The sequence below is a fragment of the Stegodyphus dumicola genome, chromosome 1 (genome assembly GCF_044657685.1).
Source record: "Stegodyphus dumicola isolate Sdum_Otavi_A_Nest chromosome 1, ASM4465768v1".
Taxonomy (NCBI): Eukaryota; Metazoa; Arthropoda; class Arachnida; order Araneae; family Eresidae; genus Stegodyphus; species Stegodyphus dumicola.
In genome coordinates this window covers 180,682,788-180,693,730 of record NC_140768.1, presented here as the reverse complement: position 1 = coordinate 180,693,730, position 10,943 = coordinate 180,682,788, and the positions used below count along the sequence as shown (strand labels likewise).

Sequence of the window (10,943 nt, the reverse complement as noted above, 5' to 3'; positions counted from 1 at the left end):
TATTTATGTGTCATGTATTTGTATTGTATGTTATATCTTACGATATCTGATTTAGATAATAAAACTTTTCTCAGACTTATTCTCATGTCTTAACCACCCACTTATCATAATACCAACACTACCAGACAGCCACTCGTATTTACCCTCTCCATGCGCGCGGCTTTCTTGGTTTTCTTTCTTCTTGTGACCAGCGTCACAAGAAGAAAGAAAACCAAGAACTTTTCTGTTACTTTTCCCATTTCCGACGCTTTCTCACTGCACGTCCAGACTGTTCAACGTCTTGTGCCTTATTGGGATACTTAGTTATAGAGCCGGCAACGTCGGGTGCTCTACACCGACAGCCCGGCATAAGAGTATCAAAAAAAAAAAAAAAAAAAAAGTGCAGAAGTGTGCAAAACCTTTAAAAACCAAATAGTTGTCAAGTGTATGCTTGAATGGTGAGAGTCATTGTATACTTAAGGAGCTATCCGTTGTACTAATGCTTATTTAGCCGTATAACGCTAAACACGCGGAGACTATATATCTTACCAAGGGTAAAATCAAGAAAAATCCGTACAAATTGCCGGTTCTAAAGATTTGAGGTCGGGTGAGGGGGGAACTACTAATGTTCAACGGCCTCATTCATTAGTGGGCTCGTAAAATAGTGAACCAATCTGAAAATTGGAGACTTAATATTTTTTACAATATCATTAAAATATAGTAACTCAGTAATATAGAAAATAAAATTAAGTGAAAGGCGTAAAAAGCTCTTTTACACTGGAAAAAAATCTTTAAATGAAACAAAGTTCTTTAAGGAAGCTCCCAAATTTTCCTAACTCGGATTAGATACCAACATACTGGAGAGGAGATATTTTGTACAAGTTCGAATAATCTTACTCAGTTATTGATTTTAGCTCCATAAAGCATTGCTTAGCAGTAGAATTTCTGTCTTTTCTGCTGAGTCCGAAGATAAACAGTATACTGCTATATCAGTTCACCTTTCGTCTTAGAATGAAGAGACCAGTTTTTGAACTATTTTTATTAGAAATGCATGAATAAATAAAATGAATAATAAAGAAGTAAAAATATAAGATTAATTATGAACTAGAAATTAGCATTCAAGATTTAAAATGTTGCTGAGAAGATTCAACTAATTAGAAATTTTAATGCACATCTAATTTGTATCCATTTTTCTCAAAATTCGATAAAAGTGAAATTTAGGTGATTGTAATATTATTAAGTTTATAAGCAATCTATGTAAGTCTGCGCAAGAAAGTGTATATAATGCGGAATTCCTCTAACCAGGCACTAAGAAATATTAAGTATAACACTTCTTTCGTAGCCTTGAAAATTATATAATGGAATCTGAAAACATCCGCAAAGCTGATTTTGGAACTTGTACAGAAATGTGACGCTATCAGTCTTATTCTACCAATTGTTGCCTGTGCTGTGATTCTCTGGCGAATCTGAATGTCTCGCATCTTCTGGTATTGCTGCCTTGTTAACCTTCTTAGCTGCACGAAGGGGCAGTCCGCACAGGAAAATGGCTGGAAGTGTTCAATAATCCAAGATGAAAGCTGAAAACAAATTTGATATTGTAAAGCTATAATATTTGAGCACATTAAAAAAATAAAAAAAAAATTTTAATTAAAAAAATTAAATGCTGAAAAATTCACAGTTTTTGAAAAGAAATTTGGGGTGGGTGGTAGTTTTAAATTATTAAGAATAAAATTGAAGAACAGGACTTCTCTAAACTAATGTTTATTAAGCTGGAAACAAGATATCTTTTAAGTCAACCTTAAGAATTGAATTCAGGACCAAGTTGATTTTTTTTTTTTTTTTTTTTTTTTTTTTAACTTATTACGTGTCTGCTCTTAGACACTACACGAAAAAGGAAAGATGCCCTGTGGATGTCATTTTAAGGGAAACTGACTCGTATCCACGTTACACAAAACCACGAAAACGCCCATGAAACCAGACCGTTCGCAGGGGCTCGAACCCCGGACCGAACTACCAGTATCTAGCGGCTTTTACCGCTTGGCTGTTGGTGGGCGAAGTTTATATTTAGAAGTTTTAACCAGTTGGAAAGTAGCTAGTTAAAGAGGTGTAAATTAGAAAAATGTACACTGCTAAAAAAAAAAAAAAAATGCGACAGTCCTATATCTTCCTATCTACTGGGCCGATTGACAAAATTCAAATTGCCTTCTTCATGTCTCGAAAGCGCGACTTAGTATATATATTAGATTTATATATAGCAAATTTCTGACATAGGTATTTTGACACAAAATCGGACTTTTTCTGAAATAACATACCAATTTTTTTACTTATTTCGATTCTACGACTCAAATTACGCCTAAATATGAAATTTTGTAAAATTTGGAGCGAAATTTACGGAGAAATTCACAGATTTATGTTGGCAATTTTTTGTCAGTTTGCGCCAAGAATACTTCACTTGGCGAACTTCTTAATATATGGCAACCTAGTTTCCTTTCCCGTGAGAGGAAAAAAAGTCACCATCGTTTTTTTTTTCAAAATAATATTCTTTATATTATATTTTTAATTATAACTTATTATTTTAAGTAATTTTTTCTTTTTCGAATTTCATTTTAGTTGTTGCTCGTTTAAAGTTGCACTTTTTTTTTTTTTTTTTTTTTTTTTTTTTTTTTTCGAATAACTGTTTTAAAAATTTCTATTTACCTATTCGAACTGCGTAAATAAAGGTGCAGCGTTTATTTTTTTTTCAAATAGTTTTCTTTATATATATTTTTCGTCATAGTTATTATTTTAGGTACTTTTTAAATTTTTATACTTTTATTTTAACTGTTTGTGTTGCATTGTCTCTTCAGATAATTGATTTAAAATTTTCTATTTATTCCTTCGAACTGAGCATTTTAAATGAATTTTATGACATTAACATTTTAAATATATTTATTAATATCAATTTTCCAGAATTTGATTTTATTTATTTGAACTGCGTTTCTTTCGGAAGAATACTTTGCAACCCAGACTACGATGCGTATGGAAACTGCATACTATATTAAAAGAGAAAATACAGTAAAGCGCAGTTTTACACGCCTTTCAATGTTCCGTTCAGAAAAGATATATATAAATAAGAGAGATGTATAACCGACATTTTAACTTAGGATGACTTGCATACACTGCTTTAAACAGTTTTATCATTGTGCCCATTGCTTTACACAATTTTATCCTACATTTGGTTTCTTAAAATGTTATTCATATTTTAGTCAAATATTTTATTTTTGAAATCGCAAGAATCAAATATAATAAGATTGAAAAGTTTTAAATTAAAAAAAAAATACAAATACTAAATTTTACGAAAAAATTTATTTTTCTTCTCTTTTTCTTTAAGCATTCTGAAAGCATATTAAAAAGTATCCAACTTTTCAAAACATTTTGGTATTTCTGACAATCATTTTAAATAAAGTTATCGCCTTCCATTTCATTAAGGCCCACAAACGGCCGAGCGGTAATGACGCTGATCACTGGTAGTTCGGTCCGAGGTTCGAATCCCGCGAACGGGCTGGTTGCATGGGTGTTTTCGTGGTTTTCCCGATGTGTAACGTGTATACGAGCCAGTTTTCCTTAGAAAGTCCTCCACGAAGGTGTCCCTCCCTTTAGGAAGATAGCCCTCGTGTGCTTTGCCATAATTAAATAATCCAATCCAATCCAATCCAATCCTTAATTAAATATAATTGATTTGTAACTTCTACTAGAACTGACGTTAAGAATTGAAGTGCAAATAAATAATATCATGTGCAATCTTGATTAATATAAAATTAAAAATATTTGCACAGAAAAATATTTGCATTCAGACAGAAAGTTTTTTTGAAATATTTGCAATTACTTTATAAGAAGGATATATTAATAACCGTAATAATTACTTATTATATTACTGATGATTAGGAATCAGTTCTTGACAATTAAATTAGAATTTTAAGAATTATTAGAATTTTAAATTAGAATAATGAAAATACGCTACGCACAAAAATACATTTTAGGATAAAAAATGAGTTGATTTTTTATGTTTTAAAACTTCTTGAATTCATTTAATAAACATCGTATCCTCGTTGTTAATTGAATTCAGAATGTTGGGTGTCGTTTATATAATTATTCTTACTTGTCCACAGAATCTGCTGACTTATCCAGCGATTAAGTAGCTGCAGATCATTTCTACATAACCATTGAACTTCCATTAATTCAGTCTCTAGAGGGTTGTATGTTTATATCATAATTTGACTTTTATAAAAATGATTATTCTAAATCTTATGTTTCTATAAAAATATAGTGTGCTTTAAAAATATGGATGATAGTACCAGCCGCTCTTTCAGCCACTTCAAAAGCATCAGTTTATTTAGAAATAAATAGTGCAGTTAATGTCATAAAATTCAAATAAACATCAAACGAAAATTCTCAGTTTTAGACTATTCGATTTAAGCGAAGTAAAGTAGCAGACGATAAAACGGCGAAGGTAAAAATTTACTCTTATTAAAATTTACTCTTATTTAAACAAAAACAAAAAAAAAAAAAAAAAAAAAGAGAGAGAGAGAGAGAGAGAAATTAAAAAAAAATATTAAAAAATTTATTTAAAAAATAGCTTTTCATATAGTATTAATAAATATTTATTACGCATTATTGTGGGAAAAAATGTCATATAATTAATTCTCCGTAAAATTTTACTTGAAATTTAAGGTTAAAAATAGCTGTGCAATACAGTGTGACAAAAATCCATAGATCACATTTGGCGTTATTATCGCTCAAAAAACGATGCCAAATTTCAAACCGCGAAAATATGTAAATTTGTGTATATCTTAGAAAATTTTGAATAAAAAAGTCTAATTTTTTGCAGATATTCTTAAAAATATACCTACTTTAAGATGATGGTAAAAATTTTATAGGTTATAATTCAAAATTTTTTCGAAAAATTTATAAAAATTATTTAAAAATAGAAATTTAAAAAATAAAACACAAAAAATGGGTAAATTTTATTTGGAATGAACCTAAATTTCGAAATGTGAGAGAAAAAATAAAAAAAGTTTAATAAAAAAAGAGATATAAATAAATATTTGCCAAATTCAATTAACATTGAGGAGCTAAAATTTTGAGAGCTAATATTTTAAAAACTACTCGTACGATTTTTACAAAACTTGGTATTCTGGCATAATTTGAGTCGTAAAATCGAAATATGTAAAAACTTTGGTATGTTATTTCAGAAAAAGTCCGATTTTGTGTCAAAATACCTATGTTAAAATAGTGCTATATATAAATCTAATATATATCCTAAGTCGCGCTTTCGAGACATGAAGAACGCAATTTGAATTTCGTGAATCGCCCCAGTAGAAGAGCAAAATTATTCAGATGATGGTTTAAATCGGAAATTAAGTGTGCGAGAAAATTTTTCTTAAAACAGGTTCGGCAGTTATTTAATCTCGAAATGAAAGTTGAAGTTGTTAGTTGTTTCAATTTTCATTAATACCCTTTCAAAGAAAAATTGCAAATTTGAGCCCAAATAGAAAATTGTTAAGATATGAGCAATTTTTTAACAATTCGGTTTTATACACAATCTGAGAAAAAATCCTAGTAAAGCAGTATTTGTAATACACGTTCTTGCAACGATTTTCAAAATTTGATAGAATACATTTAAGGAAAATTCATACGTATTTTAAACTAATAAATTACCAAAATCTCTATCTCTGCCTACCTTATAAAACATTTTTACAACAGTTATGCTTTGAATAAACTTCGTAATTTTACAATGGCTATGCCGAATCATATCTTTTAATGACTATACTTTCGCGCAGGCACTCAGACACTATAGTGCAGGGTTTTCTTAAACTTTTTTTCAATCGCGACCTCTTTTTGTCAGACTTTTTTCGCGACCCGAGATATTAAATATAAAATAAAGATATAAAAATCCCGTAAATAATTTACTTCTTTGGTAAACAATATACATATAAAAAGAAGTATTTTAGGATTTATTTGAAGCAAGCAAAAATTGAAGAACTAATGAGATAGATGTGCTCGTTTTCTGCTACATAACAAATTAAATGTTGGTGCGATATTTGAGACTGCTGGACATAAAGCATCTTCAACATATTTCACTATTGAAAGACATTTAGTTTCAAATAGCGTTAAAGCTGAAAAACTAGTTTTATAAAAATGTGTGGTGCTGAATGAGAGAACATTTAATGCCATTTCAGAAATAACGAGAAATTTGAGTTCTAACTCCTATCCAAAATTCAAGAAGAAGAAGATTTTCGTGAGAACTCAAGTGTTACGTTTGAATCGCTAGATATATAAAATGAAAAAGAATTTGTAAAGCTAACAAGTAATTAATCTCATTAATATATGTTAATGTAATGTCTTAATAAGTCTAATCTCATTAATGTCAATTAACGAAAAAGTCTTATGAATGCAGTTTCTTTAAATTCAACTATCGAATTGAAATTCCGATTTGCGACCCATAGTTTAATAAATACTTGTATAGTGGTCAGGAAAGTCGACTGCGATACCAAAGTGCTCGGGTTCGAATCCCGGAGAAGGCACGGTTGTAACTGTCCGTCCCTTCATAGGAACCAAAGGTGGCTCACCTGTTAGGTGTCTCCATAATAAAGTGACCACAATTTCTGGCCTTAATTGTGGCCAACTCGAAGTCGGCTGAGGGCCCCCCATTGGAAGAAAAACAAAAACTTTCGCACAAGTTTTTGCCTAAGCCTGATTCAAAAGTCAGCGAGAATTCTGCTTCAGTGCTTGAATACTGAACGTTGAATACTGCTAAAGATAATTAAGTTTGATGGGTATAATATATTATTCTAGTAAAATTCCTAATCATTAATTTTCATCGTATTTATGAATTTACATTCTTTCAAATATTGACGGAAACATTACGATTTCCCGGAATGGCAATTACCAGCAAACGATCTATATTAACCACTTTTTTATTAAACACCGACGAAAAGGTAAGAAGCACATTCTGGTCGGTATGAATTACGGTAATTTTATATCTAATTATAATTAAAAAATTCAATTTTCCTTTTAATATTAAACTAAATTAAAAATTTTTTTTAGCTTAGTACTCTCTAAAATATCCTTTTCTTACTAGACTAACTAATTAGATACTTAAATATCATTGTTTTTACTTTCAGCCAGCTAGAGATGTCACAAATTATCCGAGATAAAATTTTAATTTGTAAATTATTAAGGGGTATCCTTTAAGGGATATCTGCGGTTGAGCTTCAACCGAGAAGACACAGACTGCTTTGGCGATTGTTAGCGACAAGATTCTTCATTCAATATTAAAACAAGTTATCATATACTATAGATTATTGTCTTTATTAATTGTCCCCAAGTAAATATTACGACCGAAATTCGCAAACTTAATAACGTTTATATTATTTCTTATTATAATTAAAAAATTCAATTTTTTAATATTAAACTAAATTTTAAAATTCCATTTGGTACTGCCCACCAGCGGCCTAGCGGTAAAGTCGCTGAACACTGGTAGTTCGGTCCGAGGTTCGAATCCCGCGAACGGGCTGGCAGCATGGGTGTATTCGTGGTTTTCCCCATGTGTAACGTGTATACGAGCCAGTTTCCCTTAGAAAGTTCTCCACGAAGGCATCCCTCCCCTTAGGCAGATAGCCCTAGTGTGCTTTGCCATAATTAAATACACCACACCACACCACCATTTGGTACTATTCGGTTTTGAGGGCCGTAAAAAATCGCCAAACTATTGTTGATGCCAGTGCTGCCAAAAATAATTGCGGCAACCCTAACGCAAGAAAGGAACTATAATAGTAAATAACTATTTAAGATTGATGTTTTAATTTAGATGAAATGTTAATTTCGTATAATACTTTTTTTATTATTATAATTTATATAAAAAGTCTGAATATAACTGAATGGAAGCACAAGAGTAAATAACTATTTCAGATCATTTTTATAATTTATATAAAAATTACTAAACATAACTGAATCTCTATTCTTGCATCTCTATTTCGCTACCGAGTTATCGCTAAAGCATAATTTCATCTCGTTGGTTGTTCAAACGTAATTTTCTATAATGAATGATGCCTTTTCTATGAAAAAATTCTCGGTAAAGTGCAGAATCGTCCACTTATTTGTTTGCCGCTTTTTAGAAGGGTAAAAACAATTGGATTTTTGTCAATTTTCTTTTACTTTTTAAGTGAAAATAGCTCGGTGTGTATATAGATAAAGTCAAGGATGTGCGCAGTGCCATTTGTGTGCAATTCTAGGATTTTTTTTAAAGTGAAAATAGGTCGATGTGCACATGGATACCGAGTATGTGCGATTCTTAAAAACGCGTCAAGCAGTGGGTGATTCTGCACTTGACTCAAAATTCTATTGCAGACTTTTCGTCACGGGCAATTCCCAAATTGTTAAATCCATAGGATATCAAAAAAGGATTTAAAAATTAAACTAGTATTTCAATGGCGTCTTAAGAAATACAGAACTATATAAACTTACATAAACTTACGCAATCTGAAATCTGCGCGTACGCTAGATTTGGCGCTTTTGCGCATACATTTTCACTGCAATGTTTTTACGGTCCTCAAAACGGAATAGTACCTTCTGTTTTCTTAGCTTAGAGCTCTCTAAAACGTCATTTTCTTAGTAGGCAAACTAATTGGACATTCGTAGATTATTGCGGGGTATCATTTAAGGAATCACCTTCAACCGAGGAAACAGAGACTGCTTTGGGTATTGTTAGCCAAAAGATTCTTCATTCAACATTGAAACAAGTTATACTCTATTGATTATTGTCTTTATTAATTGTCACCAAGTAAATATTCCAGCAGAAATTGGCAAACTTGTACTTCTGACTGAAGAGTAACCAGCATTTGCTTTAAGGGGATACTTTCATGCAAGTTTTTCACACAATATAAAGTTTAACACCCTTATATGAAATGCAGAAAATACAGCATAGTTAAGTTTTGTACAATGAATTTATCAATTCAAGCACTTAAAATGACTTTCATTAGATAAAATTCAATTAATTATGTTAGAGATAAAAACTGTTAGCATTGTATGCGCTAACATTTTAAAATTTGCCAACAGGAAGTGTATATATATGCATCTCCCCCCCCCCCAAAATTAGTGTTTTTCAGGCAAGGTGTCTTCAGCTAACTGTTAACAGTGCGCTCTTCTCATTATAACTTTTCAGGTCTATTAAAAGTAAAAATTTCGAATTTCGAAGATTAAAAAACACCTCAACTTTGCAATTTTAAAATTAACTTAAAAAAACTATTAAATTGATTAACTTTAAAAATTTATCTTTCAAAGAAACTCGGCCCATTAGCTACGGTTAAACAACGACATGATACACATGCAAAAAACACAGATTTCAAGTAAATGGGGGAAAATTGGTTCTTACTTGTGTCCAAGTCCTTGTTACCACACGGAATGTCCAAACAGGTAATCCGACTATGAATGCTATTAACCACATCATTTCAAGTTTAGTGAAACTGAAAATGTAATGAGCGACATTAAGAACGTGTAAAGAAATTTACTTCCTTGATGGAAGACCCAGGTCATTAATTTTTCAGGAATTAGAAATATTTCAACAGAATTTAAAACCACACAACATGCAACAATTATCTATTACTGTTGCAGCAATTATTATTTCTGTACTTAGCAATTATTATTCCTGCACAAATAATTTTACCTTTGTTGCCTCACTTTCTTCAGAAATATGGCAAAGTCTGAACTATCAGAGTCGTACCTCAAAGAGAGTCTAATCTGAGAACACGTACAAGGCTAGAACAACCTTTTTATGGCTTTTCTCCCTATTCTTCAAGTTATACATACGCATCAAATTGCCCACCAATGTTCGGTTTTCTCCAGTTCACCGCACATTTTGCCACTTCTTGCCAAACCCAGAGTATTTAATTAACAATCTTTTTATTCAACAAAACTACAGCTTAACCTGATAGTTAACTGTAGGGTATGTTTTTAGCCCAAAGGGCGTTAGCCCAGAAGAGCTATTAATTTCGTTTTGGCATTTTGCGTTGGTTCACGATAAATGTCGGTTCACTTTCCAAACTGTTGCCGCCAAATATTACAGCCCTGTATTATATTTAAAAAATTAAATAATAGAGAATCGGCATAAATGTATGTATGTTTCTCGCACTGTGATAAAACAACGGTACCTAGAGCCATCCAATTTTGAATAACGTACATTTCCACCCGAATATGGACATCTGGAAGCCCGAATTTAGAATTTGTTTTATTACCGATTTCATATTTTGTAAAAATTTAAGGAATTTTTGATTAACAAACTCAACGATTTCAAAGCGAGCAATGTTAACACTGTACGAAAAAAACATTTTTTTTTTTTTTTCCTCCAGCTCGCGAGACTGTGTATCGGAAATTCTAAAGATACACTCATTTTAAAATTATTTTGCGATATTGCTGTTGAACTGAATTTTATGATTTAAGTGCAAGAACATGATTTTTAATAAATAAAGGTAACCCACAAAACGTCAAGAAAAACGTAATGTAAATAAAGTCTGAAAACTTTCAGATTTTTTTTTTTTTTTTAAATTTTCTTAATTTATGTAAAAGTTTTTACTGTTTTCTAATCATAACACTTACGAATTTGGTAACATTTAAAAACTGAATCATTACTTAAAAGAGAAATGAAAGAGCTAACAATGCATTCCTTACAGATTGAGTAAAATCCCCCCCTCCCCCCAAAAAAGTAAAACATATGAATTTAGCAAATTTGAATGTAAGTTATTTTCTTCAAATTTCTAAGAAGTCAGCCAGTTGGCTATTTCTAAAACAGTGAACTAGAGTAAAACTTTCGATTTTTATTTTAGCAAGACGTTAATTAGATTTTAAGGGCGATTGTTAAAAAAACTCCAACCACATTTTTGGCAGACATCGTAAAAATTATATCTTGGTATTGGTTGTCTCCTAAGATG

At 31.1% G+C, this 10,943-nt stretch overlaps 1 long non-coding RNA gene across 1 annotated transcript; it reads right to left on the bottom strand.

Annotated features, from left to right (window-relative positions):
- Positions 1-1,009: 1,009 nt before the first annotated feature.
- On the bottom strand, positions 1,010-9,956 carry LOC118203054 (uncharacterized). Its single transcript, XR_004760502.2, has 3 exons — positions 9,683-9,956; positions 9,392-9,482; positions 1,010-1,556 (listed from the first exon to the last, which is right to left on the bottom strand). It is a non-coding gene; the product is annotated as an uncharacterized LOC118203054 (long non-coding RNA).
- Positions 9,957-10,943: the final 987 nt, after the last annotated feature.